Source organism: Neophocaena asiaeorientalis, unplaced genomic scaffold (genome assembly GCF_003031525.2).
Source record: "Neophocaena asiaeorientalis asiaeorientalis breed wild unplaced genomic scaffold, Neophocaena_asiaeorientalis_V1.1 scaffold581, whole genome shotgun sequence".
Taxonomy (NCBI): Eukaryota; Metazoa; Chordata; class Mammalia; order Artiodactyla; family Phocoenidae; genus Neophocaena; species Neophocaena asiaeorientalis.
The window spans coordinates 675,226-694,407 of NW_020172732.1; positions in this window are offsets into that span (position 1 = coordinate 675,226).

Here is a 19,182-nt window from a genome sequence, read left to right on the forward strand (position 1 = left end):
AAAAAGATAAAACAAGCTTCACAGACTCCCATGAGAGCCTGGGTCGAAAATTGGGCTTGGAAATAGCTATAGCCAAAGGCAAACCACAGGTGTGACCTGATATACCTGGCACTGTTACAGGAGCTGTGATTATTCTGACCCATGAATATTCCCTCTGTTTTATTTCATCAAATTCAAGATTACCTCACTATTTCTTCAACTCCCTTCCATGACCTATTCTTGGGCTAGGCAATACAGCACAGAGTGAGAGCCTTCAGAAACAACAGTGCTTTGAAGATACTCTAACAAAATATATATCAGTGTATATCAATACAAACAGCTCATACAACTCAGTAACAACCAAAAAATAAGGGCAAAAGACCTAAATAGACATTTCTCCAAAGAAGACATACAGATAGCCAATAGGCACATGAAAAATGCTCAAAATTGCTAATTATTAGAGAAATGCAAATCAAAATCAAAACTAAAATGAGGTACCACCTCACACCAATCAGAATGGCCATGATTAAAAAGTTACAAATAACAAATCCTGGAGAAGGTGTGGGGAAAACGAACACTCCTATACTGTTGGTGGAGATGTAAATTGGTGAAGCTACTCTGGAAAAGAGTAAGGAGGTTCCCCAAAAACTCTAGAAATAGAATTGTTGTATGATCCAGAAATCCCACTTCTGGGCATATATCCACAGAAAACTATAATTCAAAAAGATACATGCACCCTTATGTCCATAGAGCACTATTTATAATAGCCAAGACATGAAAACATAAATGTCCATTGACAAATGAATGGATAAAGAAGTTGTGGTATATATATACAATGGAATATTACTCAACTATAAAATGAATGAAATAATGTCCTTTGCAGCTACATTGATGGACCTAGAGATTATCATAGTAAGCAAAATTAAGTCAGAAAGAGAAACATAAATACCATGTGATATCACTTATATGTGGGATCTAAAATATGACACAAATGAACTTACCTACAAAACAGAATCAGACTCACAGACATAGAGAACAGATTTGTGGTTGCCAAGAGGGAGGGGGGTGTGAGGGTTGGACTGGGAGTTTGGGACTAGCAGATGCAAACTATTATACATAGAATGAATAAACAACAAGGTCCTATTGTATAGCACAGGAAACTAGAGTAAATATCCTGTAATAAACCATAAAGAAAAAGAAAAAAGTTTTAATTAAAAAAAAGGAGGGAAATGCCTGGGTCCACCTCTCCATTCAACCAGCCATTATGTCTTCTCCATGACCTCCTGCAGCTGGATTTTAGCCATGTGGCCGGAAGGGTCATGATGCTCTGGCCTGGGTATAAGGCCTGAGGCTCTGAGGTGGGAGAGCCATGTTCTGGACATTGGTCCACCAGAGACTTCCTGGTCCCACATAATATCAAACAGCAAAAGCTCTCCAAGAGATCTCCATCTCAACGTAAGACCTAGCTCCACTCAATGACTAACAAGCAACAGTTTTGGACAACATATGCCAAACAACTACAAGACAGGAACACAACCCCGCCCTTTAGCAGACAGGCTGCCTAAAATCATAATAAGGTCACAGACACTCCAAAACACACCACTAGATGTGGACCTGCCCACCAGAAAGACAAGATCCAGCCTCATCAACCAGAACACAGGCACCAGTCCCCTCCACTAGGAAGCCTACACAACTCACTGAACCAACCTTAGCCACTGGGTGCAGACACCAAAAACAATGGGAACTAAGAACCTGCAGCCTGCAAAAAGGAGACCCCAAACACAGTACACTAAGCAAAATGAGAAGACAGAGGAACACACAGCAGATGAAGGAGCAAGATAAAAACCCACCAGTCCCAACAAATGAAGATAAAATAGGCAGTAACCTGAAAAGGAATTCAGAGTAATGATAGTAAAAATCTTGAAAATCTTGAAAATACAATGGAGAAAATACAAGAAGCGTTTAACAAGGACCTAGAAAAACTAAAGAGCAAACAAGCAATGGTGAACAACACAATAAATGAAATTTAAAATTCTCTAGAAGGAATCGATAGAAGAATAACTGAGGCAGAAGAACGGATAAGTGACCTGGAAGATTAAATAGTGGAAATAACTACTGCAGAGCAGAATAAAAAAAAAAGAATGAAAAGAACTGAGGACAGACTCAGAGACTTCTGGGACAACATTAAACACACCAACATTCAAATTATAGAAGTCCCAGAAGAAGGAGAGAAAAAGAAAGGGATTGAGAAAATATTTGAAGAGGTTATAGTCCAAAACTTCCCTAACATGGGAAAGGAAATATTCAATCAAATCCAAGAATCACAGAGAGTCACATATAGTATAAATCCAAGGAGAAACACACCAAGACACATATTAATCAAACTATCAAAAATTAAATACAAAAAAATTATTAAAAGCAGCAAGAGAAAAACAACAAAGAACATACAAGGGAATCCCCATAAGGTTAACAGATGATCTATCAGCAGAAACTCTGCAAGCCAGGAAGGAGTGGCAGGACATATTTAAAGTGATGAAAGGGAAAAACCTACAACCAAGATTGCTTTACCCAGCAAGGATCTCATTCAGATTAGATGGAGAAATTAAAACCTTTACAGTCAAGCAAAAGCTAAGGGAATTCAGCACCACAAAACCAGCTTTAAAAGAAATGCTAAAGGAACTTCTCTAGGTGGGAAACACGAGAGAAGAAAAAGACCTACAATAACAAACACAAAACAATTAAGAAAATGGTAATAGGAACATAAATATTGATAACTACCTTAAATGTAAATGGATTATTCAGAGAAAATAGATTTTAAAATAAAGACTATTACAAGAGTCAAAGAAGGACACCACATAATGATCAATGGATCAATCCAAGAAGAAGATATAACAATGGTAAATATTTATGCACCCAACATAGGAGCACCTCAATACATAAGGCAAAGGCTAACATCCATAAAAGGGGAGACTAACAGTAACACAATCATAGTAGGGGATTTTAACTCCCCACTTTCACCAAGGGACAGATCATCCAAAATGAAAATAAACAAGGAAACACAAGCTTTAAATGACACATTAAACAAGATGGACTTAATTGATATTTATGGGACATTCCATCCGAAAACAACAGAATACAATTTCTTCTCAAGTGATCATGGTACATTCTCCAGGATAGATCACATCATGGGTCACAAATCAAGCCTTGGAAAATTTAAGAAAATTGAAATCATATCATTTCCAAGCACAACGCTATGAGACTAGATATCAATTAGCAGAAAAAATCTGTAAAAGACACAAACACATGGAGTCTAAACAATACACTACTAAATAAACAAGATATCACTGAAAAAATCAAAGAGGAAATCAAAAACTACCTAGAAACAAATAAGAATGAAAACACGATGACCCAAAACCTATGGGATGCAGCAAAAGCAGTTCTAAGAGGGAAGTTTATAGCAATACAATCCTACATCAAGAAACAAGAAACATCTCAAATAAACAACCTAAACTTACACCTAAATCAATTAGAGAAAGAAGAACAAAACAACCCCAAAGTTAGCAGCAGGAAAGAAATCATAAAAATCAGATCAGAAATAAATGAAAAAGAAATGAAGGAAACAATAGCAAAGATCCATAAAACTAAAAGCTGATCCTTTTTTTTTTTTTTCTTTTTTTTTTTTTTTGTGGTACACAGGCCTCTCACTGTTGTGGCCTCTCCTGTTGCAGGGCACAGGCTCCATAAGTGCAGGCTCAGCTGCCATGGCTCACGGGCCCCGCCACTCTGCGGCATGTGGGATCTTCCCAGACTGGGGCACGAACCCGTGTCCCCTGCATCTGCAGGTGGACTCAAAACCACTGCTCCACCAGGGAAGCCCCTAAATGCTGGTTCTTTGAGAAGATAAATAAAATTGATAAATCATTTGCCATACTTATCAAGAAAAAAAGGGAGAAGACTCAAATCAATAGCATTAGAAATGAAAAAGTAGAAGTAACAACTGACACTACCAAAACATAAAGGATCATGAGAGATAACTACAAGCAAATATATGCCACTAAAATGGACAACCTGAAAGAAATAGACAAATTCTTAGAAAAACACAACCTTCTGAGACTGAACCAGGAAGCAATAGAAAATATAAACAGACCAATCAGAAGCACTGAAATTGAAAGTGTGATTAAAAATCTTCCAACAAACAAAAGCCCAGGCACAAGACGTCTTCACAGGTGAGTTCTATCAAACATTTAGAGAAGAGCTAACACCTATCCTTCTCAAACCCTTACAAAATAAAGCAGAGGGAAGAACACTCCCAAACTCATTCCGTGAGGCCACCATCACCCTGATACCACAACCAAAGATGTCACAAAGGAAGAAAACTACAGAGCAATATCACTGATGAACATAGATGCAAAAATCCTCAACAAAATACTAGCAAACAGAATCCAGCAGCACATTAAAAGGATCATACACCAAGATCAAGTGGGGTTTATCTCAGGAATGCTAGGATTCTTCAATATAAGCAAATCAATCAATGTGATACACCATATTAACAAATTGAAGGAGAAAAAGCATATGATCATCTCAATAGATGCAGAAAAAGCTTTCCACAAAATTCAACACCCATTTATGATAAAAAACCCTCTAGAAAGTAGGCATAGAATGAGCTTACCTCAACATAATAAAGGCCATATATGACAAACCCACAGCTAACATCATTCTCAATGGTGAAAAACTGAAACCATTTGCACTAAGATTGGGAACAGGACAAGGTTGCCGACTCTCAACACTATTATTCAACATAGTTTTGGAAGTTTTAGCCACAGCAATCAGAGAAGAAAAAGAAAATAAAGGAATCCAAATTGGAAAAGAAGTAAAACTATCATTGTTTGCAGATGACATGATACTAAGAGAATCATGAAGACACTACCAGAAAACTACTAGAGCTAATCAATGAATTTGATTAAGTAGCTGGATACAAAATTAATGCACAGAAATCTCTTGCATGATGAAAAATTTGAAAGAGAAATTAAGGAAACACTCCTATTTACCATTGCAACAAAAACAATAAAATACATAGGAATAAATCTACCTAAGGATACAAAAGACCTGTATGCAGAAAACTATAAGACACCGATGAAAGAAATTAAAGATGATACCAACAGATGGAGAGACATAGCATCTTCTTGGACTGGAGGAATCAACATTGTGAAAATGACTATACTACCCAAAGCAATCTACAGATTCAATGCAATCCCTATCAAACTAGCACTGGCATTTTTCACAAAACTAGAACAAAAAATTGCCCAATTTGTATGGAAACAAAAAAGACCTCGAATAGCTGGAGCAATCTTGAGAAACAAACACAGGCCTGGAGGAATCACGCTTCCAGGCTTCAGACTATACTACAAAGCTACAGTAATCAAGACATAGCTCTGGCACAAAAACAGAAATATAGATCAATGGTACAGGATAGAAAGCCCAGAGATAAACCCACACACATATCATCACCTTATTTTTGATAAAGGAGGCAAGACTATACAGTGGAGAAAAGACAGCCTCTTCAATAAGCGGTGCTGGGAAAACTGGACAGCTACCTGTAAAAGAATGAAATTAGAACACTCCCTAACACTACACAAAAATAAACTCAAAGTGGATTAAAGACCCAAATGTAAGGCCAGACACTATAAAACTCTTAGAGGAAAACACAGGCAGAACACTCTATGATATAAATCACAGCAAGTTCCTTTTTGACCCATCTCCTAGAGAAATGGAAATAAAAACAGAAATAAACAAATGGGACCTAATGAAACTTAAAAGCTTTTGCACTGCAAAGGAAACCAGGAACAAGATGAAAAGATAACACTCAGAATGGGAGAAAATATTTGCAAATGAAGCAACTGACAAAGGATTATTCTCCAAAATTTACAAGCAGCTCAATATCAAGATAACAAACAACCCAATCCATAAATGGGCAGAAAACCTAAACAGACATTTTTCCAAAGAAGACATACGGATGGCCAATAAACACATGAAAGGATGATGAACATCATTAATCATTATAGAAATGCAAATCAAAACTACAATTACGTATCACCTCACACCAGTCAGAATGGCCATCATCAAAAAGTCTACAAACAATAAATGCTGAAGTGGGTGTGGAGAAAAGAGAACCTTCTTGCACTATTGGTGGGAATGTAAATTGATACAGCTGCTATGGAGAACATTATGGAGGTTTCTTAAAAAACTAAAAATAGAACTACCATACGACCCAGCAATCCCACTACTGTGCATATACCCTGAGAAATCCATATTCAAAAAGAGTCATGTAGCACAATGTTCAATGCAGCTCTATTTACAATAGCCAGGATATGGAAGCAACCTATGTGTCCATCGACAGATGAATGGATAAAGAAGATGTGGCACATATGTACAATGGAATATTACTCAGCCATAAAAAGAAATGAAATTATTTTTAGTGAGGTGGATTGACCTAGAGTCTGTCCTACAGAGTGAAGGAAGTCCAAAAGAGAAAAGCAAATACCATATGCTAACACATATATATGGAATCTTTAAAAAAAAAAAAAGAATGGTTCTGAAGAACCTGGGGGCAGGAAAGGAATAAAGACACAGACATAGAGAATGGACTTGAGGATACGGGGAGGGGGAAGGGTAAGCTGGGACAAAGTGAGCGAGTGGCAGGTATTTATGTATACTACCAAATGTAAAATAGATAGCTAGTGGGAAGCAGCCGCATAGCACAGGGAGATCAGCTCAGTGCTGTGTGACCACCTAGAGGGGTGGGATAGGGAGGGTGGGAGGGAGATGCAAGAGGGAGGAAATATGGTGATATATGTATATGTATAGCGGATTCACTTTGTTATAAAGCAGAAACTAACACACCCTTGTAAAGCAATTATACTCCAATAAAGATGTTAAAAAAAATAAATAACCCTAGGTGGAAAAAATAAAGCACATGATTAACATTAAACTAATATAAATAGAAGGCTTTACACTGGTTAAATAAAGACCACATGTTTTGTTTTTTTTTAAATGCTTGGGACATTCACAGAATTCAGACAAATTTGAATGCCCAACATGAAAGAGAGAATCGAAATTAAGCAAGCTGTGTCTTCTAATTACTATACAATGATATCATAAATAAATGATAAAAGGATAACTTTGAAATTCCCTATACCTAAAAGTTAAATAATATATCTATTAAAATTAAGTCAGAAGGAAGCTATTAATATTTAGAGCTGAAAGACTATAAAAGGACTATATGATAAATTTTGTGAGATAACTATTATAGCAGTGTTTAAGGGGGAAATTTTAGCTCTGAATATTTATTTAAAAATAAGAAAGACTGGGGCTTCCCTGGTGGCGCAGTGGTTGAGAGTCTGCCTGCCGATGCGGGGGACGTGGGTTCGTGCCCCGGTCCGGGAGGATCCCACGTGCCGCGGAGTGGCTAGGCCCGTGGGCCATGGCCGCTGAGCCTGCGCGTCCGGAGCCTGTGCTCCGCAACGGGAGAGGCCACGGCAGTGAGCGGCCCGCGTACCGCAAAAAAAAAAAAAAAAAAAAAAAAAAAAAACTGAAAAAAAATAAAATAAGCATTTGACAATAAGGTTTTTTTTAAAGTACACCTCAATAGGCACACACAGAAAAATCTGATTTAAAAATGAGCAAAGAACTTTAACAGACATTTCTCCAAAGGAGACATACAAAGACATATGAATGGCCAAGAGGTATATGATAAGATATTCAACATCACTTATCAACAGGAAAATGCAAATCAAAACCACAATGAAATATTACTTCACAGTTGTTAGGGTGGCTACTATTAAAAGGAGGGAGGAGAGAGAGAACAAATGCTAACAAGGATGTGATGAAATTTGAGTCTTTGTGTACTGTTGATGGGAATGTAAAATGTTGCAGTCACTATGGAAAACAGTACAGATATTCCACAAAAAACTAAAAGTAGAACTACGGTATGATCCAGCAATCTCATTTCTGGGTATTTGCCCAAAAGAATTGAAAACACTATCTTAAAGAGGTATTTGCACTTCCATGTCCATTGCAGCATTGCTTACAGTAGCCAAGGGTAGAAATGATGCAAATATCCATCAAGGATGAATGGAAAAGGAAAATGTAACATAAACACACAGTGAAATATTATTCAGCTTTAACAAAGAAGGAAATTCTGTCATATACTACAACATGGAAAAAACTTGTAGACATTATGGTAAATGAAAAAAACAGTCACAGAAGGAAAAGTACTGCATGATTCCACTTACATGAGGTATCTAAAATAGTCAAACTCATAGAATCACTAAATACAATTGTGGTTGCCATGGGCTGGGGAGAGTAGGAAATGGGGAGTTGCTGCTCAATGGGTATAGAGTATTAGTCATAGATGAAAAATTCCTAGAGATCTGCTGTACAAGAATATGCATATAGATAACAATACTATCCTATAAGCTTAAAAATATGTTGAGGATAAATGTCATGCTACCTGGATTTTCTTTGCCAGAATAAAAAAAAAAGCTAGAAAAAGAATGTCAACATAAGCACAAAGAAACAAACACTAAAATAATAAAGAAAAGAAATACATGAAAAAGAAAAAAAAACAGATAAATAGCAAACCATAATGTTTTAAAAAAAAAACAATAATGTAAATAAATCTCTAGCAAGGAGAAACTGACATAGAAGAAGAAAATACACAAATAGGCACATGCACACACAGAAGGAAAACAAGAAATAAATATACATATAACAGATGTTTTTATGAAACAATACTTCTGAGAACCTGTATCAAACTGATATATTTCCAGAAAAATATAAAATGCCAACACTGGCACATAAAAAATTAGAAATTTTTAATGAATCAATAATTATTTTAAAAAATGAAGCAGTAACCAAAAACCTCTGCTTACCTAAACAGCCACAGCATAGACAGATTTTCAGATGAATTACACCAGATTTTCAAGAAATAAAGATTCCAATCTTAAATAAGTTTAAGAATACAAAAAGAGGTTAAACAAGTCTATTCATTTTATGAAGGTAATATATGCTTTTTACCAAATTCAGATATCAAGATGAGAAAATAAAAATACAAGCCAATTTCTATTTTAAAAATAGATGCAATGTCCACACAAAAATCTTCATGAAAATGTTTTTAGCAACTTTTCTCACAATTGCCAAAACTTGGAAGCAACCAAGATGTCCTTCAATAGGTGATTGGTAAGCAAACTGTGCTAATCCATATAATGGAACACAAGTCAGTGATAGGAAAGAATTAATCTATTAATCCATGCAACAACACTGATGAATCTTATATGCATACTGTTACATGAAAGGAGCCAGTTTGAAAGACTTCATACTCTATGATTTCATTTATATGACATTTCAGAAAAGGCAAAATGATAGAAATAGAGAAAATATCAGTGGATACCAGAGATCTGTAGAGGGCAAGGGTTGTTTAGGTGAAGCACAAGGATTTTTAGGGCAATGAAACTCTTCTATATGGTACTATGGTGGTAGATTTGTGCCACCATGCATTTGTCAATATCTATAGACCTTAACAGCAATGACAATAAACTAAATATGATTTACTGATTTATAAATATATCCATTTAAAACACACAAACAATATGTACATTTTCAAGCGTTTATAAGCACTTACTTTATGCCAGGCACTAACTTTATGCTGTATATGTATTAATCAATTTAATCATCAAATAATGATACACAGATTAGTAAACTGAAAAATGGAGAGGCTAAACAGCTTGCCCAAGTTCACAGTGGCAGAGTGAGGAGTGGAATCCAGGTTCCAATGCCTGCATTCTTAACAATGTACTATACTGACTCGTGTGTGGCAGGTGGTTTAGAAGGGCATATATCAAATATACCATTTGTGTGACAACTGTGAAGAGGGAGTAACTAGTAGAGGTAGGGAAAGAGAATGAAGGGAGAAAGTACAAAAATATAGCAAGAAAAAAGGGCACCTACAAATGCTGAGGATGAGAGTCAACCAGACTGAGGAGGATGATTAACTTAAATCTGTGCATCTGATGTTAAAAAAAAAAAAAAGTGCTGACATTAGCCAGAAAATTCTGATTACTCTTCAATCTTAGGTAACCAAACATTTTCGATACATGGTTTTTACTAAATCAGCAAATTTGTAGACCAGAAATGTTTAGCCCAACAGATTCATGAGTACCTGCCTAGAGCATCTAAAGGACAACTCCCAGATCCCTTAACTCGGGAGACCTCCTCACCACTTGCTTGGGCTATAGCACCAACACACATATTCTTGATTCGTGCTTGAATTTATTGACTAGAATTTCTCTCAGTTGAAGATCAGTTTAATATCTAGCATCTAGCTTCTATCCCCCACCTAGCATACATGTCTATTTCTCAAACATTTCTTCTCCTACTCTGTTTTGCCCATCAGCTCTCTATGACATGACCTTGGCCTTGTAGATACTAACCAGTATTTATCCATCCACCTGTCCATGCATGTATTCAGCCAACAGACACTGAGTCCTCACTGTATGCCATGCACTGTGCCAGGCACCAAGGATACAGGGACAAGTTGGACATGAATCCTAATGACAAGAAGCACACATTTCAAGAAGGAAGCCTACCATACAAATAAATGAGTGCAGTAAAATGAAACCCAACTCATTGGATTATCACTGGAGACAAATAATAATGTATATAACTCAATAAATGGTTCAGCATCTTGCATGGCACAGAGCTAGGGTCAATAAATACTATATACTTGCCTATTTGCAATTTCTTTAATGTCTTTCTGTGAATGTGTGATTCCCTTTTTGGTTAAATATCTCCCACACATTTTCTTTCCTTTCAAAAGTCCTCAGGATGTGACTGTAGCCCTGCTGCTGCTCATATTTATGAGCAAAATAACAAATATACCAGGTTCACATTTAGTTTCAGGAAAAAAAACAGGAACTTTCTCTACAGCACATTTTCCTCCTTGCCTGCTCATTTTTCAGATCTCTCCTCCAGCTCTTTTCTATGTTATGAAAAGATATACTGCTTTTGAATCACAATAATTTAATCTGTACAACAACTGTTTCTTTAAATAAAAATTATCATTTACCATTATAAAAGGTATGAATTATTGAAACTTTTGAGAACAAATCAAGTTTTGCAAAGCCTCCATAAAGGTGAAAGAGGCCAAATGTCATCTGTATTAGTCTGCAAGTGCTGCCATAACAAAATACCACAGACTAAGTGGATTAAACAACATAATTTATTTTTTCACAGTTCTTGAGGCTAGAAATCCAAGATCAAGGTGCTGGAAGGGTTGTTTTCTCCTGAGGGCTCTCTCCTTAACTTGCATATTACTGCCTTTTCACTGTGTCCTCACATGGCCATTTCTCTAGGTATGCTTCTGGTGTCTTCCTCTTCTCATAAGGACGCCAGTCCCTATTGGATTAGCACCCCATCCTGATGATCTCATTTAACCTTAATTACCTCCTGAAAGGCCCTACCTCAAAATCTTGTTGCACTGGGAGCTAAATCTTCAAAATATTAATTAAAGGGGAGAGCACAATTCAAGCCATAACATCATACTCAGAAGCACAATATCTTTATTCCTAAGGAACACATCACTGTGTGTGCTACACTAGTTGATGTAAAACCTGTAGCTCTACCACAAAAACCAAGGTGATTGTTGGAGAGTGATGTCATCAAAATAGCAAAATAGGAGTTTTCTGCCATCTCACCCCCAAAGAAGATTGATTTTGACAATCGTCCATGGACAAGAGTGTCTTTGTGGAAGTCCAGCAAAGAAATTCTAGCCCACAATTGGAAAAAATTGACATATTGAAGAAGGTAAGAGGAACAGTTTCGCTTTACCTGCAACACCCCTTCCCAAAGGTGGCACAGCTCAGTATCAAAGGAACATGATAACTTTCTAGTAACAGACCCCAGAAAGACCTTCTAGGCTCTTGATTTCTCCCACTAAGGAAAATGAGAGCATGTGAGTGATCACCTGGCTTCCCCATCTGTACAGGATGCTGTCAAAAATATCCACTTCTTTCTTGTCCCACTTAGAATACCAAGGTGTCCTGCACAACTAAGGGGTGGGGAGTAATTTGGAGAAAAACAGCCAGGTCTCTCAGAGGGCATCAAAGGGTTGATCCTACTAATTGCATAGCAGACTCTGTCAGGAAGCCTGAACTCCCACAATGTTCAGTGTGTCTCACCTACACACACCCCCACCTCTTGGTTGGCTCCTTGTGCAAACCCCTGAGGTCAGCAAGAACAAGCCTTTGCAGACTAGTGAGAATGTACAAAAAGTCTTCCCAATTTTGCAGGATTGGGAGAAAACCTACAAATGTGAGCATTCAGCACCACCCTAGGGAAAGCAAATGGGAGGCCATCAATTCCTGAGCTGGCTCTGCAGGATCAAGGGATAGTACACAGTCTTAAGAATTCCTTCACAAGAGGGAACAAGAAGTATGAAGTAAGCATAATGAAAAGGTCTGAAGAGGTCCTCAGAATCCCTAACAGGGCTGATGGAAGATATTTGTCTCCTGAAACCAGTCAATACAGAGTGGAGGAGGTGACTGCTTCTTCAATGCAAAACGAGCAATGCACGACTTCAAGGAGCATAAAAGTCAAGGAAACATGACACACTAATGGCACATGCTAATTTTCCAGTAACTGACCTCAAAGAAATGGAGATCTTCGATTTGCCCTATCATTATTTTATGGAAGCTCAGTGAACTAAGAAAATGCAGGAAGACAATTCAACAAAATGAAGAAAACAATGCACAAAGAAAATGAGAAGTTTAACAGAAATCATAAAAAAAAAACAGAAATTCTTGAGCTGAAGAATACAGCGTATGAACTGAAAAATCAACATCAGACTTGATCAACCACAACAAAGAATTGGTGAGACAGAAGACCATTTGAAATTATCTTGTCAAAAGAGAACAAAGAAAAAAGAATAAAAAAGAGTGAAGAAAGCCTACATAGACTGTGGGATAACATGAAAAGAAATAATGTATTTATTTTTTGAGTCCCTGAAAAAAGGAGAAAAGGGACAGAAAGGGGAGGAAAAGAGAAAGGGGAGGAAAGTTTATTAAAAGAAATAATGGCTAAGAACTTCACAAATCTGGGGAAAGATTTGATATCCAAGTTAATGAAACTCATAGATCCCCAAACAAATTCAACTCAAAGAGATCTTCTCCAAGACATTATAACAAAACTGTCAAATCAAAGATGAAGAGAGAATTTTAAAAGCAGTGAGGAAAAAAAAAACAAAAAAACTCCTCACATACAAAAGAACCCCCATAAGGCTGATTTATCAGCAGAAATATTGCAAGCCAGGAGAAAATAGGATGATTTATTCAACGTGCTGAAAGAAAAAAAGAAAGAAAGGGGGAAAAAAGCTTCCAATGAAGAATAGTTTACCCAGAAAAGCTAACCTTCAGAAATGAAGGAGAAATAAAGGCTTTCTCAGACAAATAAAACCTGAGGGAATTTATCAATACTAGACCTGCCTTTCAAGAAATGCTGAAATATTCAAGCTGAAATGAAAGAATGATGATTAATAACATGAAAATATATGAAAACACAATGGTAGAAGTAAGTATACAGTCAAATTCAAAATACTTTAATACACTAATATGGTGGTGTGTTAATAATTTACCTTTAGCATAAACATTAAAACACAAAGTATTGAAATAACTATAGCTACAATAACGTGCTAATGCATACACAATGTAAAAAGGTGTAAATGGTTAATTCAAAAACATAAAATGTGGAAAGGGGACTAAAAGGATAAGGTTTTGTATGTGATCAAATTTAAGTTATCATCAGCTTAAAATGGACTGTAATATCTGTAAGAGGTTTTAGGTAAGCCTCCTGGTAACTACAAAGCAAAAATTTACAGTAGATGCACAAGAGGTTAAGATTAGGAATCAAAGCATACTATTACAGAAAGTCATCAATTCACAAAAGAAGACAGCAAGAGAGGAAAAAAGGAACAAGGGACTACAAAACAGTCAGAAAAGAATTAATAAAATGGCATTGGTAACTCCTTACCTGATAATAATACTTTAAATATAAGTGGATTAAATTCTCCAATAAAAAGGCATAGAGTGTCTAAATGGATAAAAAATAAGATCCAACTATAATGCTGCCTACAAGACACTCACTTCACCTTTAAAGACACACATAGTTCAAAGTTAAGGTATGTAAAAAAGATATTCCATGCAAATAGAAACCAAAAGAGAGTAGGGATATCTATATTCATCATAAAAATAAATTTTAAGTCAAAAATTATAAAAATGCAAAGATAAGGTCATTATGTAATGATAAAGGGGTCAATTCATCAAGAGAATAAACAGTTGTAAATACATATGCATCCAACATCAAAGCACCTAAACATTTTAAACAAATACTGGCAGACTTTCACTGATGAATTCTACTGAACATTTAAAGAGGAATATATGCCAATGCTTCTCAAATTCATCCAAAAAAATGAAGAGGAAGGAACACTCCCAATCTCATTTTATGAGTCTAGCTTTACCCTGATATCAAAGCCAGAAGAGGACACTACAATAAAATAAAACTACAGACCAATATCCCTGGTAAATATAGATGCAAAAATTCTCAACAAACACTAGAAAACAGAATTCAACAGCAAATATAAAATGTCATACATCATGATCAAGTACAATTTATCCCTGGGATGCAAGGATGTTTTGACATTTGCAAATCAATAAATTTATATAATACACCACATTAATAGAATGAAAGATTAAAATGTATGATCATCCCAAGAGATGCAGAAAAAGCACTTGACAAAATTTAACATCCTTTCATGATAAAAATTCTCAATAAGTTGTGTATAGAAGGAATATATCTCAACAAAATAAAGGCCAAATATGAGACAAGCCCACAACGAATGTCATACACAACATTGAAAGATTAAAAGCTTTTCCTTGGGGCTTCCCTGGTGGCGCAGTGGTTGAGAGTCCGCCTGCCGATTCAGGGGACACGGGTTCGTGCCCTGGTCCGGGAGGATCCCACATGCCGTGGAGCGGCTGGGCCGGTGAGCCATGGCCGCTGGGCCTGCGTAAGCTTTTCCTTTAAGATCAGGAATGAGACAAAAGTGTCCATTCTCACCACTCCTATTCAACAAAGTACTGGAAGTCCCAGCCAGAGCAATTAGGCAAGAAAAAGATATTTAAAAACATACAAATTGGAAAGAAAGAAGTAAAAGTGTCCATATTTGCAGATGACATGATCTTATACATATAAAATGCAACATACCCTACAAAAAAACTGTTAGAACCAATAAAACTTTGAGTAAAGTTGCAGGATATGAAGGAAACATACAAAAATCAGTTGTGTTTCTATACACTAACAACAAACTATCTGAAAAAGAAAGAAAACAATCCCTTTTATAATTGCATCAAAAACAATAAAATACTTAGGAATAAATTTAACCCAGGAAATTAAAGATTTGTACCCTGAAAACTATAAGACTGTGATGAAAGAAATTTAAGAATATATAAATAAATAGAAAGATATTCCATGTTCATGGATTGGAAGAACGAATATTGTTAAAGTGTCACATTACCCAAAGCCATCCATAGATTCAGTGCAATCCCTATCACAATTCCAATGGCATTTTTCACAGAAAGAGATCAAACAATCCTAAAATTAATAGGGAGCAACAAAAGACCTGAAACAGCTAAATCAATTCTGAGAAAGAATAAAAAAGCTGAAGGCATCACACATCTGTATTTCAAACTATAATACAAAAACTATAGTAATGAAATCGGTATTGTAATGACATAAAAAAGCAGACATATAGACCAATGGAACAGAATCAAGAGCCCAGAAATAAATCCACACATATATGGTCAACTAATATATTTAAAGGGAGCCAAGAAGACTCAGTGGGAAAAGGATAGTCTCTAATAAACAGTGCTGGCATAAAAAGAAATGAAAGTGAGTTATCTGTAGTGAGGTGGATGGACCTAGAGTCTGTCACACAGAGTGAAGTAAGTCAGAAAGAGAAAAACAAATACCATATGCTAACACATATATATGGAATCTAAAAAACAAATACCGTATGCTAACACATATATATGGAAAATAAAAGAACAAATACCATATGCTAACACATATTTATGGAATCTAAAAAAAAAATGGTTCTGAAGAAGTTGGGGGCAGGACAGGAATAAAGACGCAGATGTAAAGAATGGATTTGAGGACACAGGGAGGGGGAAGGGTAAGCTGGGATGAAGTGAGAGAGTGGTATGGACTTATATATACTACCAATGTAAAATAAATAGCTAGTGGGAAGCAGCTGCATAGCACAGGGAGATCAGCTCGGTGCTTTGTGACCACCTAGAGGGTGGTAAGTAAGTCAGATAGGGAGGGTGGGAGGGAGACACAAGATGGAGGAGATATGGGGATATATGTATATGTATAGCTGATTCACTTTGTTATAAAGCAGAAACTAACACACCATTGTAAAGCAATTATACTCCAATAAAGATGTTAAAAAATAAATAAATAAACAGTGCTGGGAAATTTTGATATCCACATGCAAAAAAAGTGAAATTGGACCCTTATATCAAACACAAAAATTAATTCAAACAGATTAAATGCTTAAATGGAACCCCTGAAACTGGAAAACTTTTGAAGAAACAGGAAAAGAGCTCCTTGACAACAGTTTTGGCAATGTTTTTTTTAGCTATGACACCAAAAGCAAAAACGATGAAAGCAACAATAAACAAGTGGGACATCAAACTGAAGAGCTTCTTCACAGCAAAAGAAACAATCAACAAAATGATAATGTAACCTATGGAATGGGAGAAAATATTTGCAAACCATATATCTGATAAAGGATCTCATTCAACTCAATAGTAAAAACACAGATAATCTGATTTAAAACTGGGCAGAGGACAATAGACATTTTTCCAGAGAGGACACCTAATTTGCCAACAGGTACATAAAAAGATTTTCAACATCACTAATCATCAAGGAAATGCAAATCAAAACCAAAATGAGGTATCACCTTGCACGAGTTAGAATGGCTATCATCAGAAAGACAAGAGATAAATGTTGGCAAGGATGTGGAGGCATTGTTGGTAGGAATGCAAACTGGTACAGCCACTGTGGAAAACAGTATGGAGGTTCTTCAAAAAAGTAAAAGTAGGACTAACGCATGATCCCACTTCTGGGAATATAAACAAAGGAAATGAAATCACTATCTCAAAGAGACATCTGCATCCCCATATTCACTGCAGCATTTTCACAGTAGTCAAGACGTGGAAGCAACCGCAGTGTCCATCAATAAATGAGTGGATAAAGAAAATGTGGTATATATAAAAAAGGGAATTCAGCCATAAAAACGAAAGGAATCCTGCCATTTGAAACATGGATGAAACTTGAAGGCATTATGCCAAGTGAAATAAGTCAGAGAAAAACAAACGCTGTATAATATCACTTATAAGTGGAATCTAAAAAAGTCAAACTTGTAGAAACAGAGAGTGGAATGACAGTTGCCAGAGGCTGGATTGTGGAGGAAGTGGGGAGATTTTGGTCACAGAGTACAAACTTCCAGTTATAAGATGAATAAGTTCTGTGGATCTAATATACAGCATGGTGACTATAGTTAACAAGACTATATTATATACTTGAAAGTTGCTAAGAAAGTGGATCTTAATTTTTCTTACCTCCCCCAACAAAAATGATAATTTTGTGAGATGATAAATGTGTTAACTAATCTTATTGTGGTAGTCATTTAGCAATACTTATGTGTATGAAATAAACATGTTGTACACCTTAAAGTTACACAATGTTATCTGTCAATTGTACATCAATAAAGCTGGGGAGGGAAGGCAATTGTTAAAAAGCTTCATTTTCCCTATCTCCTGCTGAATTATGAAAGGTCTAGAGTTCACTGCATTTATTCCTTAATTTATCCATTAGCATAAAACAGAAGCTGAACTAATGATTTGATAGCAAGGGCATTGTTATTGAAGTTTGAGCTGAGTTTCAGTGATGACTCTGATACTTGTCAGTGGTAAAATCTTGGACCAATTATTTAATGTTTTGGAACTTTAGGATGTTCATCTTTAAAATAGGAAAATTAATGCATACTATATAGGGTTAGTTAAAGTATTAGGAAAAAATATATAAGTAAATCATATGGTGTATTCGTTTTTTATTGATGGTATTATCACAAAAAGTAATTTAAAACAACATACATTTATTCTCTTACAGTTCTGAAGGTCAGAAGTCAGATGTTGGCAGGACTGCTTTCTTCTGGACACTTCAGGGGGTAATCCATTCATTGCCTTCACTAGCTTCTAGAGGTTGCCAAAATTCTTTTGCTCATGGTCCCTTACATCTTCAAAGCCAGGAGAGTAGCATCTTCTCTCCTTTCTGACTTCCTGCCTCCCTCTTATAAGGATTCTAGTAATTACATTGTGCCCACTTATATAATCTTGGAAATCTCCCCATCTCAAGACCCTTAATTTAATCACAACTGCAAAGTCACTTTTGCCATATTCACAAGTTCCAGGAATTAGGACATGGCCATCTAATGGGTCATTATTCCTTACCACACATGGCTTATTGTAAATTTGAGTACACATCTTTTGGCTTTGCCTGCACAGTATCTCCTTCACTCTCTTACTCATCCTGCTCTGGTGATTGAATTTTGTATCCATGCCCCTTGCCATGTGTCTAGAGCAAAAGGAGGATATTCTTAGCCGATTGGTTTACTTCAGTAAATGGAATGTTTGGTCAATAAATGTAATGTGAGCAGAGGCTTTAAATGTTCTTGTTTGGTTTGGCTTTGTCTTGAGAAGAGGATGCCATGGATAACCCCTGGTCCCAGAGAACAAGACATGTGGAAAAGTGTTATACCCAATCGGTAGCCTGGAGTAGAGATTCCCTAGCCAACTTGTTAGTAAAAATAAAATGTTTGATGTGGTAAGCCGCTGAGATTTTGATGACATCTTTTATTCAGCACTATTGCAGCAGTAGTTGACTAAGGAAATCCCCTAGGTTAAGTTCCCCAGAGGCAGATCATGAACTAAGGACACTGTTAAAGAATGAAAAAAATAAACCACAGACTGGGAGAAAACATTTGCAAAAGACGTATCTAATAAAGGACTAGTATCAGGAATATGCAAAGAA